The 13,020-nt window shown below is 36.1% G+C and overlaps 2 protein-coding genes across 4 annotated transcripts in view; one reads left to right on the forward strand and one right to left on the reverse strand.

Moving 5' to 3' along the window:
* The window catches only part of LOC134539682 (DNA ligase 3), a 454,246-nt gene that overhangs the window by 300,022 nt on the left and 141,204 nt on the right, over positions 1 to 13,020 (forward strand). The window lies entirely within an intron of this gene.
* LOC134539683 (uncharacterized) overlaps positions 1 to 13,020 on the reverse strand; it is a 71,516-nt gene that overhangs the window by 58,163 nt on the left and 333 nt on the right. The window lies entirely within an intron of this gene.

Raw genomic sequence — 13,020 nt, forward strand, 5'->3', positions numbered from 1 at the left:
TCACGTGAAAGTGGAGGGCAGCGAAAAAGAGCTCTGTCGCCTCGACCATTATGACGTTCAACCTCAGAGATTCCAATGGGGAGGGGCTCGATCTTGTTGCCAAATAAAGTTTACAGGTCAAGGCCGGATTTAGAGGTCTGGAGGCCTCGGGGAAACAGAGGAGCGGAGGCCTCCTGGCCCCAAATTATTTTCCAAATAAAATGAACAATTTTTTTTAGTCGAGTTTTCCAATAAATAATTTACTGTGAAATCAAGTAGATTCTCTTAGTATTTAAAAAAACAAACATACATAAATATAATCGGAGACAAGAATTGTATGAAATTAAATTTTAGTGTTAATGAACGGAACCTTCCGTTTGTGGAGGCCCTGGGGCTTTCGCCCCGGTTGCCCTCCCCTAAATCCGGCCCTGTTACAGGTCACCCTCTGCTTCTTTCGCGCTGCAAGCGAGAAAACAACAAAGCAGAACTCGCGCATGCGCTCATCTAAAACTGTTCGAGTTACTCTTTAACTGTGACCCTGAAACAGCATTCTACAACGCTTACAGTTGATTCTATTAATTTTTATAACGTGGACATTATTTTATGGACACGCTGTATTTTGATACACCAGGCTGTGTGCGGACATTCTTCAACGACCAGTTTTTCACTGAAAGCAACCGTGATACGTAGATATCCTCTGGTTAGAGCTGAATTAGTAATGGACGTGCACATTCCGTTCAGAAGAAGCGCCCACGTGTATCATGTTTGCGTGCCATGGAATATATATATATATATTTTTTTTTTTTTTTCGGGACTTGTGGTATTTCGGAACAGATTGAGCTCCGAAGTTAAGTCTCAAGTGTTTACGCGGAGCTTGGCTTGTTGTATTCTTCGCTCGGTTGTAAATGCGGTGCGTTAATTCGCCGTGGGTAATTACGAAGAACCTCGCCTCAGTTACCCTCAAAAATTCCGAATGTGGACAACAGATAGCTCTTCAAGTCATAATTGCAGGTCACTTGGGTGTAGTTTACAATAGTTTCTGCCACGGGTGTTTAGGCGACAGTGATGTTTTCGCTCCTCGAAAAAAGCACTGGAGAACGTTCGTATGTATTTTCCTTGTTTTTTAAATAATTTTAATAAATTTTTTTAAAATTAATAATTTTGTGTTGAATACTGAATTGGTACTATGATGATAACAGTTGTAGAGGAACTACCGACGTATAGAGAAATCAGTGTGAAGGTATCTGAAAAAATCGTACCCGATCATAGATATCGGGCGGCGGACACGCCCGATAAAGGCCGAAGCCACACGAAAGCAAAGCCTCAAGCCCATTATTTGCAAGGCCTATGAGAAATGCAATAGGGCAGAACCTACCAAACTACACTACTACGACGAAGGCCGGATAACGTATAGCATTCCTAATCGAGGGGCGTAGTTTTCATTCGACTGAAGGAGCTGTGGTTTGGACCGTTTACTAAAAATTATCATATAGATTTATGTTTTACATCTGTGCATTGTGCATGAAGTTTACAATTTTACCTCAGAACTGTCAAAATATGACATGATTACGTTCGTTGGTTTACATATATCACTGGGAAAAGAGAAACGTATTTTATACAATATTTAAATGCACCAGTAAGGAATCAATAAACACTTATTTCATTGTAACGTGCACATACAAAATGTAATTCAGATTTTGTAGTTATAGCATTGCATTAGCTGCTTGTATATTGATACAGATTTTGTAAATTCCACTGGCAAAAAAAATCTGTTCAATCATAGCCGCAAACATTTTTTTTCATGCAGAATAGAAACCTAAGATTCATTGACATGTAGTCAGACGCTTGCGTTCATGGATCTTCGGAATTTTTTGTTATTGTAAAAGTGAACGATAGCTTAGGTAAAGTTCTCGCAGAAATTACACTTTTTTTCCCCCTTGGTCTGAGTGAACGTAAATAAAATGAAAGCTTGATTTGATGTATCGCAAAATCGTGTGATATTTTTTTTTTTCATTGCGATCGCAAAATTGCACGGGCTTTCTGCGAACTTCGGATATGTTCGGTACAGCCCCTAGGATAGAGGGGTGTCCAACTCTTAATCCAAACCATCCTCTGTATCCGATACACTCCTACGCAATTAATACCTACATGCCCTAACATCCCTCATGTCTGTGCCCAGATTTGCCCTATGTCTGCGCAGGTTTTACCTGCATAGAGTTTGAAGCTAGTTTCAATGACAGGTAGTTAGTAACGGGGAGGAGTTAGTCATGGCGCCAATCGCTGCCACGTCTGGCCAATCCCCTCCTAGCACATGATGCATGATTCCTCGCATATATGTCGTAAACCCAGCATGAGTAGAGCGTATAGCCACCTAGGTTCTTCTCTATCCCGGAACCGTTGTACAAATACGCCTCGTTTTTAGTTAGGTTAGTAAAAGAAAACTGGGTGACGGGGTAAGGTAATTAAATCGTAGGATTCCCTAGTAGATGGTGCGCGGCGCTTGCGGGAAGCAATCGATTAATCGGCAATGGTCGATTGATCGACTGCGTCTTTCGCCGCGCAGAGATTACCTTCGCAGCCCGCGCGGAAAGAAAGAAAAAAAAAAAAACACCATCCTGAGAGGAGTCCTCGAAGCGCGCCTTTGCAGCAGTACGTTGTTAAGTTAGGAAGGTTGTCAATCAGTATTGACGGCCACGGGTATTAAACAAGCCAGAGACTGATTAAGACTTCTTTTTTTTTACTACAAAATCGTTTTGGGAGCCCCATCTTTTTTTACCAGCCATTGGGGCTGCTTTCTCTTATTTCGGTGCCAGTTTAATAAAGATGAGCAGTGTGAAGAAGACACTTAACTGATGTTAAAGAGTCACTTCGGTTAAAGGATCAAGATGTATTAGTTTTGGGAAATAATATAATATATTCACTACCAATTGTGATTGCGATTTTAGTGTTTTTTAAAGCGTGTCTCATGTTGCTTGACCCGTACTTTGACAGTTATCAGTAGTAACACATAGAAAGAAAAATAATATTCTGTACTTTTACAAAATATTCTCTTGGAAACCATTTGCCAAAAAAAAAAATAGTTTGTAATACTAAAAGAAAAATATTGTAACATTGTACCACAAATGGCTATGCCTATTTTTACATATATGAAATACGTTCTTCGAGATAATACTGAGTATTTCTTACGGAAATTGACGCTTAAATTTATATGTTAATGAATGTTTCGTTCAAGCATTTTTTTTTTAAACCACGGAAAGATGATCGAATATTCAACAATTTGAATTTGTTTTGTTGTATCATTTTTATTAATATGCGTAGTTAATACTGGAAAGCATTTCAGGGAACGGTTTCCAAAAAACTTTTAACAATTGTAGGTATTGGGACAACACAAAGCATAAATAATGCCCGGGTAAGAATCCGAACCCAGTATTTCTGGAAACACTATTTTGTAGTGATACAGTTGTTTTCATGTAAATGTACAAATGTAAAACTATCTGTGTATGTATATATATATAATACTTAGTTGTACTAGTAGCATCCATTTCGATTTCCAAAATGTTACTTGGCACAGCAAACACTTGAAACTAACAAGATATAGTAGCCTTACCTTATTTAAGAATCGTCTTATGAACCGGTTTTATTGTTTATGATTCTACTTCATCTATACTTTTTATTTAATTGATTTAGGGGAAGAACTATGCCACAACTTATTTTTGGGAGGATTACTAGTAAACTTATAGATTTAGAAAAACAACATTAAAAAAAAGTATTTCAACAAATTTGTAAGCTAAAATCATTAATAATCTGTGGTTTTTTGTAGTGCAGTGTAGTGGATCACTTGTAAAATCAAAACTTTCTTGTTATTACAAATTTTCATGAGGATTTTTTTTGAAGCACTTGTAAATAGATCTTTTTACAAACATGTAAAATTCAACTTGTTGAGACAAACTTTTACTTCTTGTGAAATGGGTCCCTGCTCTGCGCTCGGTACACTTAACAACATCGCAACGTAGTTTCCGCACCCGCCGCTAGTATTATATGTCGGTGCAGCTACGGCAACTATTGATTGGTTTTATTATAAGACCGAAATTTTAAAACCATATAATGAAACTGCTTCTATAAAAGCGAAAAAAATACTTCAAAAAATACTAAACCCCGACTTTGTACCGGATTCTCGACAAGGAATTGTATTAATATACTGCGCAACCTGGTAAAAAATTCACTAAATAGTTATTACTATAAATTTTCCCTTTGGCTTTGTGAACTTTGGTTCGCGCCATCCGCCACAGATGGCAGCGCCGTGGTTACACATTTCCGTTCAATGCGACTTCCGTTCCATTCACGAAATTACTACCGCCAAATGCCGTATACCGAGAACTGAGATATCTCTTGTCCAGTTGTGTCGTCTGTCGCGCTGACGTCATGATCGGTTTTGAAAACCGTTATTCGCGTCGCATCCATCGCTCCAGTGCCGCCAGCTCTTCGCGACGGAAGAACGGACGAGTGGGTGTAATTTTTTTTTCTGTTTCATTTATTTTTAGCTGGTGATCGATGGAAAATCACTGACCTTGCTATCGCACATCTTGTTAGCGAAACATCCATTTAGCGATCCTTACAGCTCGGAAAGTGTATAGTCTGTCGATTGTTGATGTGGAACACGTGTCGATATGGAATCCGCCTCCCGCGAAGGGGGGTGGGGGCGGGTCGTAAACGCTGATAGCGTGGGGTTAATTCTCTGGCGACCTTTGACTTCTTTCACTTGCGTTTTTATTTTGTGTTTATGTGTGTTATTGGCGGAAAGTGCGAGAAAGAAGTCTTCTCGGTGTGATTTATGTTCCAACGGCTCGGTGACTTTGTTTTTTGAACGTTTCATGTGCGAACACAACACTGCAACTATCGTATTGTTTACTTTAAGCGTGGGCGTGGCCAGTGGGTGGTCCGTCCGGGTATACACCAATGGCGGCTTCAGAATGACTTTTCGGGAGGGGCTATCGCACAAAGAATAGTCATAGTTGCAAAAAATGAAAGTGGTCACATATTGGCCTTGGAATATTATTTACAAATTACAGGTTTCAAATACAGAACCTTAGTAGCTCCATGCAACTTTTGATGAGATAAAAGTTTAACATATGAAATTAAATATTTAAGTAAACATAAATATACACTTATCAATAAAATTGGTCTCGGGAAGGGCTATCGCCCCCACCGCCCCCCTTCTGGAGCCGCGCTTGGTATACACAAGGCTGTCATGACTGACAGGTGTCACATGTCACCTCTCCTGCGGTTTGCAAATCCCATGTAGTAGTACCTTTGAATATATATACTGTATAGAAGTCGCGAGTGGATAGGATTTACTCTACGTTTTTCAGAAGCGTATGATGAGCAGCTTGGGAACTTCACCGCTGCAGTGCGCTGCCGTAACGCCCTGTATCGTCTTAGTTGTTATTTACACGTTAGAGCGCAGCTCTGTCGCCCGCTGGCATTCCCCGCACCCCTTACCTATCATTCCCTGCAGCTCAAGTTCGTTCAACGGGAGGGGGAAGGGGTGTTTGAAGAGTTCGACACTTGTCCGCTAGGGACCACCACCAGTCGATGCCCTAGAGATGGTGGCGATTGCGGCGGTGAATTAACCAACTACCTCAAAACCGTATTAGATATTTTAACCTGGGCTGGCGACTTCTATACAGTATATATATTCAAAGGTAGTACACAGAAAAAAAAGTTCTTTTATTTTACAAAAGATTCCTTTGGAGACCAGTGACCTTCCTATATCACATTTATGACTTCACTTATTACTATGTGAACAGAATCTGACAATACGGATAAGGTTTTTTACCATGTATTTTTCTCGAAACAGAACATGACCAATTTATCCTCCCCCCCCCCCCCTAATTTTCCGTATTTTACCGTTTACGTGTTATCCTTGACTACGCTGTCTACTATATATGAGGCACCTGTGAAATAATTAAATTAAAAATATAATAAGGGTGATAAGTTTATATATCGCATGATGAGCAAACATTTACTTTGGCCCTTATTTGAGGAGGGGAGAGGTGATCAATAAACGCCAAAATTACGGGTCAAAAACAATAAACTGCTGATATTTGGTGCTACAATAAATTCAGTGACTAAACAAAATTGTTGATAATAGATTTTTAAGATTGAAAAACATTTAAAGAGTTTTTGATTGTATCATTAAATTTTACATGTCGATATAATTCAGAGTACATTTATAGCGTTTGCATAATTGCGTTACTGTGAATTATTAATAAAATATTTTTAAGATTCCATTCTTTGAGTTTTAAGTTTCGCTGTTGGAAATCTAGAATCATCGCTGTTGATAATTTTTTAAAAGGGAATATTTATAAACCAAAATTTTGGCATCTTGGTTTCAGCTGTCTGTTGGTAATAACTATTTTCTGATTTTTAATTTTTAAAACTTGGCTTCTGTGTAACATCCCTATCCCTATTATTAATACCATATATTACATATATTATTAATATTATAAATGCGCAAGTGTGTTTGTCTGTTTGTCTTTTCACGCAGCAGCTGAGCAACGGATCGACATGAATTCATACATATAGATAGTTTATGGGCCGGAGAGTGATAGAGACTACATATTGTTAAGAAATTCCATCGCTAAGGGAGTGAAAAATGGGTAAATTCAATTTTATGATAGAAACTAGCTGCAATACCCGGCGTTGCCCGGGCTGAACACAGGGTTTAGTTAGTAATTGTCTTCTTTATTTGAATGTCAAGTGTGAAAATTAATTTATATCACTTTCAGATCCCGACAGACGTTGTTCTGCCTGTTTATAGTTATTTACCTGGTCTGTATGTAATTTAGATTTTATAAAGCAATATAGAAAAAAAGATGAAAAATAAGAGATTACTAATATTAAAAAGATTCCATTATCTAGCTAATGCTCGGCCTGCATTGCAATGCCTCATTCAGTTTGGTTTTGTAATATGTTTGAAGTAGTTCCACATATACAAATCATCTATCCATCTCTCTATATATATTTATCTCTAGCTACATCTATATACATCTATGTATCTCTCTATCTCTATTTGTCTCTTCATATCTACATATATACTTCCCACTATCTCTATATCTTTTATATATGTCTCTATATAGCTCTATACATCTATAGGCATATCTCTTTATCTAACCCATTTCATTCTCTATACCTCGCTCTATCTCAACTTATCTCTCCGTCTCTATCTCATTCTCTCTCTGTCTATATATATATCACTCTATCTCTGTCTCTTTTTTATATTTAAATAAATTGTGTCATGCGTGCGCACTTATACAACAAAAACAGACGAAGTGCCGCTATATAAAATAAACACTTTTTTTTTTTGCACGATTCGTGCTCCAACTATTGAAAAATAGTTATACCATTTCAGTAACCTTCATGGGCATGCGCTTAACAAATCACCAAAATTTCATCGCAATCGGATGAATGGTATAGGAACGCATACGGCACAAACAAACGAAAATTAAAGACATGACAAACGCATCAAACGATGGTGCGTTTAAAATTCAAGGCAACTCTATCTATTGACGAAGTTACGAACAAAACTGTTATTAGCGCCTTTATTTTGCTAGCCGCTGCGAGCTCCACTAAGCGGACTGGTCTCACCAAGGAGAAAAATATTAATTTGCCAGACCTTACTATGTGTATGATAGTGTGTCAGACATAGAGAAATGACACTCACTCACTATTTGTATGTCTATGACCTATGTTTTTTTCTGTTATAAAATGAAATTATCACTTTTTCACTCCCTTAGGGATGGAATTTCATATTAATATGGGGTCTATGTGTTAATCCAGGTTATAAGCTAGCTGTAGGCCAAATTTCATTCAAATCCATTCAGTAGTTTTTACGTGAAAGAGTAACAAACATCCATCCATACATACTTACAAACTTTCGCGTTTATAATATTAGTAGGATTCATAAGAAGTAGGTTATAGACACACAGACAGTGAGTTTGTGCCATTTCTCTATGTCCGCCTCACAGTCATTTAGTAAGGTCCGGTAATATATATCTTTATACTTGGCGAAACCCATCCGCTTAGCGAAGCTTGAGGCTGCTAGCGATCTAAAGGCAGTAATAACAGTTTAATTTGGAACTTCTTCAATAGAATGCGTTGTCTTGAATTTGTAAGGCGCTATCGTTTGCAGTGTCCGTCACGTCTTGCCTAGGGGTTACCTGCCTTCCCACAAAATTGAGGTTGTGATTGGCGTCCCGATTTCGCTGAGGCGTAGCCTTGATGCACCGAGATTGTGCAATCAGTGGGACTTTAAAACCAAAACTTTCCTCTGTTTTTCAAGTGTATGTCGTACAGACTTGAAACTCGATAGTGGTGTTCCTACTTCAGCTAGTAGTATATAATTGAGGGGGAAGTCTCAAGTCAGTGGCTACGTGCTGCTAAAAATAGCCCTTCCCCCCCCTTTTTTTTTAAGGAAATGGCGTCGAGTATTGAATTTTTTTTTGGGAATTATTACAATTGTAAAAAAAATTGTCATACTTTGTTATGGTTTTTTGAAAATATTTAATGCACAATATCGGTTTTGTAAAAGAAAATTAAAAATACTAAATTTTAAATATTTTTACTGCAAAAAGTAACTACTTAAACTAATTGGCGTCGTCTTTGGTTTAATATCTCTTTCCCTTAAGATATTAGGAAATGGTTAAAATTAGTTTTCATTTTTTTATTTGGAATCTACATGGAATAAGACACAATTTTTAAAGATAGCATGGTGATAGTTTCAATATGAGTCACTTAACAAAAAAATTAAAGAAAATTATTTCAAAGTCTATTTATTATGATCGCTAGCCATTTTGTGTAATTGGTTTTCTTAAGAATTTTCAGGGAAAATAATTATATAACTACTATTTTTTCCCGTAAGGTTGGTGTCAATAAGGCAAGGTTATTCGACGTTATTTTCGAAAGGGAGGAAAAAAAAAATGTTTTGAATGCTTTCGCGTGTTACAGAGTTAAGCAGCAAAATATTGCTTACGGCGTTCCGCTCGACTCCAAACTTTCAAAACTTTTTTTGAAGTCTTACAATTCCCAGTTTCTACCGCTACATTAATTTTACAGTTGTTAGGGTCGGGGGAGGGAGGGTGGATGTTTTCATGTTTAGCGGAACAAGGTAAAAATGCTTACAGTGTTTGCTGTTTTGAAGGAAGTAGTTTTGATTCAAAAGACTGTTATTTGCGAATTTGGTAAATTGTTAGTAATTTTTGTTGATGTTCATTTCTTAATGTTAGAAGGGTTTTCATCCTGAAATGATTGAACATAAACCGCAGAATATCGTAATTCGTTTGCCGCTTCGTCACAAGCAATCAAGGGTTGTATATTTTTTCTTACCAACTAGGAAGACAAAATAAAACTGTTTGTTAAATTTTTATATCGGTCAATAATATTTATTTATTTATTTATTTATTTATTTATTACGCACGAATGCACTTTTACGTCGCTTTGACATCTTTCCCGTCAGCCACTTTTTTATTATGTTTTTATATAAAATCGTGTTAAATCGTGTAGCGCCCATGTGCAGTCAAATACGTGATATGAACTTCGATCTGTTAATTATTTTCAGTGAAGTTTTCAACGAAAATGAGCCATTTTCTTTGTAGAATTCGCATAATGCACGCCTTAAATACAATAAATTCAAAAGCAAGTATTTGATAAATTTTGGTCCGATGCAGTTTTTTTATGTATAAGTAGATTGAAAACTGATTTAGTAGTTTATAACTACGTAGCTGATAATAGTTAAATGTTTGTTCAAAATTTGGCAATGTGCAAAACAAAAATACTGATCGAATGCATTTGATATTGACGAATTTATGACACTTTAATTTACACCTAACCCCAATAACTACAGAAAAATTTATCATGAAAGAAAAATTTAAAGTAAAAAGTCATATTTTTATATTTTAAAGCCTGAGTCTTTATAATAGATAACTCGTGATGTTGGAAACCGTTAACTAATTACCGTTTGATCGTTTTTATAAAATTCTGCCGTAAGGAGTTTAAATTAACGCGTAACCAATTATTGTTATTATTTTTAGTTTGTTGGCTAGAGGCGAATACTTCACTTAGGCAGTAAATTATGTTATTCACAACAAAAAAAAGTTAAATACGAGCGTACAAAAGTAAAATGCAATAAATATAAATTGCTGTGAAATAAATTTATTTGCTCAAAAATTTTCGTTCAAGTGAACCATGTATACAATTTAAATGTACTGGAATATTTAACCATTATAGTTTCAGAGACAAGAAAAATCTCTCGGCGATCGAGGCCTCGACAGCCCGGGAAAATCCTGGCACTCGGACTTTGTGTCTTCTCCTCGAGACAGCCACCTGGGAGTTAAAAAATTTTATACCCCGAGACAAGAGAAATCTCCCGGCGATCGAGGCCTCCACTCCCCGGGAAAAACCTGGCGCTCGGACTTTGTGTCTGCCCCTCGCCACAGTCATTTGAGAGTTTGAAATATTATACCGGGGCACTGGAAAAATCTCCCGGCGATCGAGGCCTCCACACCCCGGGAAAAACCTGGCACTCGGGATTTGTGTCTACCCCTCGACGCAGTCATTTTGGGTTATATAGGGGGTAATTTTTAAAATTTTATATGTTTTTTACATGTGATTTTTATCCCTTTTTTTTAAACAAATATAGTTTTTAAGTTCACTCGTTTGTCTAGTAAAAAAGTGACTCTTTTATTAATGTACCATCAATTTTTACAGTTCTACTATTTTGTTTGTAATAATACATATACACTACCAAACACTTGTAAAAATATAAAAAATAATCATGACCTATTGTTTAAATAAATTTGTAATATTATTGTGAGATAAAAAATAACTAACCATATATTTGTAATGAGTATGTTTATGGTTTTGTTGATGTTTTTCATATATTTATAATTATTCTCAAACACGTTCATTTACTTACTTAATTATAATTATTGTACACTTCAGTTTCTCTATATTTTTTTTCTGTAGTTCTGTGTTTGATGAATTAAAACGTGCGACAGATTAAAATATGTTAAAATATGTTTAAAAAAAGTAATTTATATTTATTGTCCTTTGGTATGGCGTGTGTTGTGTTTAAACTTTAAAGAAAATGGCGTTTATCTCATGGCCAGTCGATCATCTAATTTATATTAAATTTAGTATTTGTTGCATAAATGTGAAGTTATGACTCAAAGTAACTGTCAAATTTTGATTCTTTGAGTAAAGTAGATGATAAGATTCAATTTTTGTTTCTTTACAAGAATACCAGAAACTATTCTGGATGTAATTTAATCGATATATATTATTAAATGTATTTCACATCCTTGTTTGGAATTTCAAATTCAGTAAACATCGGTATAAACATGGTTGGTATTGTACAACTCTTTTACCTTTTCGTAAATGAGATCCTGCAAAGCCTTGCAGAATATGATGCAGTCCAAGACATTTATTTATTATAAACTTAAATTTTATTACAAAAAAACTAGCCGGAGTTAACGTCGGTTCGCTCGGACAAAGCCAGACACTTCCTGTCAAACTGGAACCGGAAGTCTCTTCGAAGGTCCAGAACTTTCTGGGACATTCTAATTTCAATTTTTGTTCCTACTTAGTGACTGATGTAAAGGGTGAAAATTCTCTTGAAAACATTTTTCGGCTGCCGCCAAGTGTTTTTCAAGTACGCATTTAACCTGCCAGTTTTCATGCTTGGGCAGTAAAAAATTTTTGTGGCTAAAAACGTAAGCTGGTAGTATGCAGTATGTTTTCATTAGGCCTTAAAAATGTAAAAAAAAAAAAAAACTTTTAAGAAGTCTGAAGTAGTTCCAATTATGAATATGTTCCCCTCCCCCTCCCCCTGAATATTAGCTACATTAGAGGTTACTTTAATAAAAAAAATCTCACTAGTACAAAATTATTTTACATTACGGGCGTTTTTTTAGTATAATATTTATCTTTGATCTCCACATAAGACTAAATGTCACGTAAAATTCTAAGAATGAAAATTTGATTTTATAGTTAGGAAAAAAAAAACTCCACACACAATATTAATCAGCTTCATAGTTGCAAAAAAAAAAATTCTGTTTTGACCAGCCCAAAAAAAATTTGCGAATCATTCATGCTTGGGGGGCAACAAAACGATTTTGTAGTGTCAACAAAGTGACAACGAAATTTCGCTTACGCTATTAAATAAATGTTGTTAACAACAAAATATAACGCCGTTACCATAAACATAACAAATATTTTTAAGCCAAACAAGGAATCTTACTAAAATACTGCCTATATTATTAAAGTTCATTAAACAATTAATGCCAAAACGAACCCCCTTTTTATTTGTGAACTTTGTCTCGCGCTATCCGCCAAAATGGCGGATACCGTGGTTGTTACACGTTTTCGTTCCTTGATTACGTCGCGATCACGAAATTACTTCCAACAAATGCCGCATATCTAGAGCTAAGATGTTACACATAAAAAAAAAAAAATTTTGTCAGGAAAATTTTGAATTCACGTCAGGGAAAAATTTGGAATTTCGGTCGGGGAAATTCCGTTACAAATTTTCGTGCACACGCTGTGAAGCTGTATCTAAATATTGTTTTCTGTTGTATCTGCCATGGGCGTCGCAACCGGGGGGGACGGGGGAGGGGGGGACACGCCCCAGCCCCCCAATAATAAAAGTTTTCAATTTCGTCCCCTCCAATAATATATTTAGTTTCGTAGTTATATTAAAAATATGATTTTTGTGATATAACCCATATGTTGCGCATGGTGTATTTAGTCCAATCGTAGTAATGTGAGCACTTTTTAATTCGATCTTCGTGTAAAATCAAAATCAGGTCCGATACCAAATACAGATATGTTAACTGTGTTTTTACAAATTTGTTCTCTGAAATTATTTTTTAGAAAAAATAAATTATATATTGCAACCAACTATAATTAGAATATTTAGGAAAGAAAAATGCCTAAAATCCACCTTTTTGCACCTTCAAACCCCAAATTTTCCCGGCCCCCGCTTTT

The sequence above is a fragment of the Bacillus rossius genome, chromosome 15 (genome assembly GCF_032445375.1).
Source record: "Bacillus rossius redtenbacheri isolate Brsri chromosome 15, Brsri_v3, whole genome shotgun sequence".
NCBI classification, from domain to species: Eukaryota; Metazoa; Arthropoda; class Insecta; order Phasmatodea; family Bacillidae; genus Bacillus; species Bacillus rossius.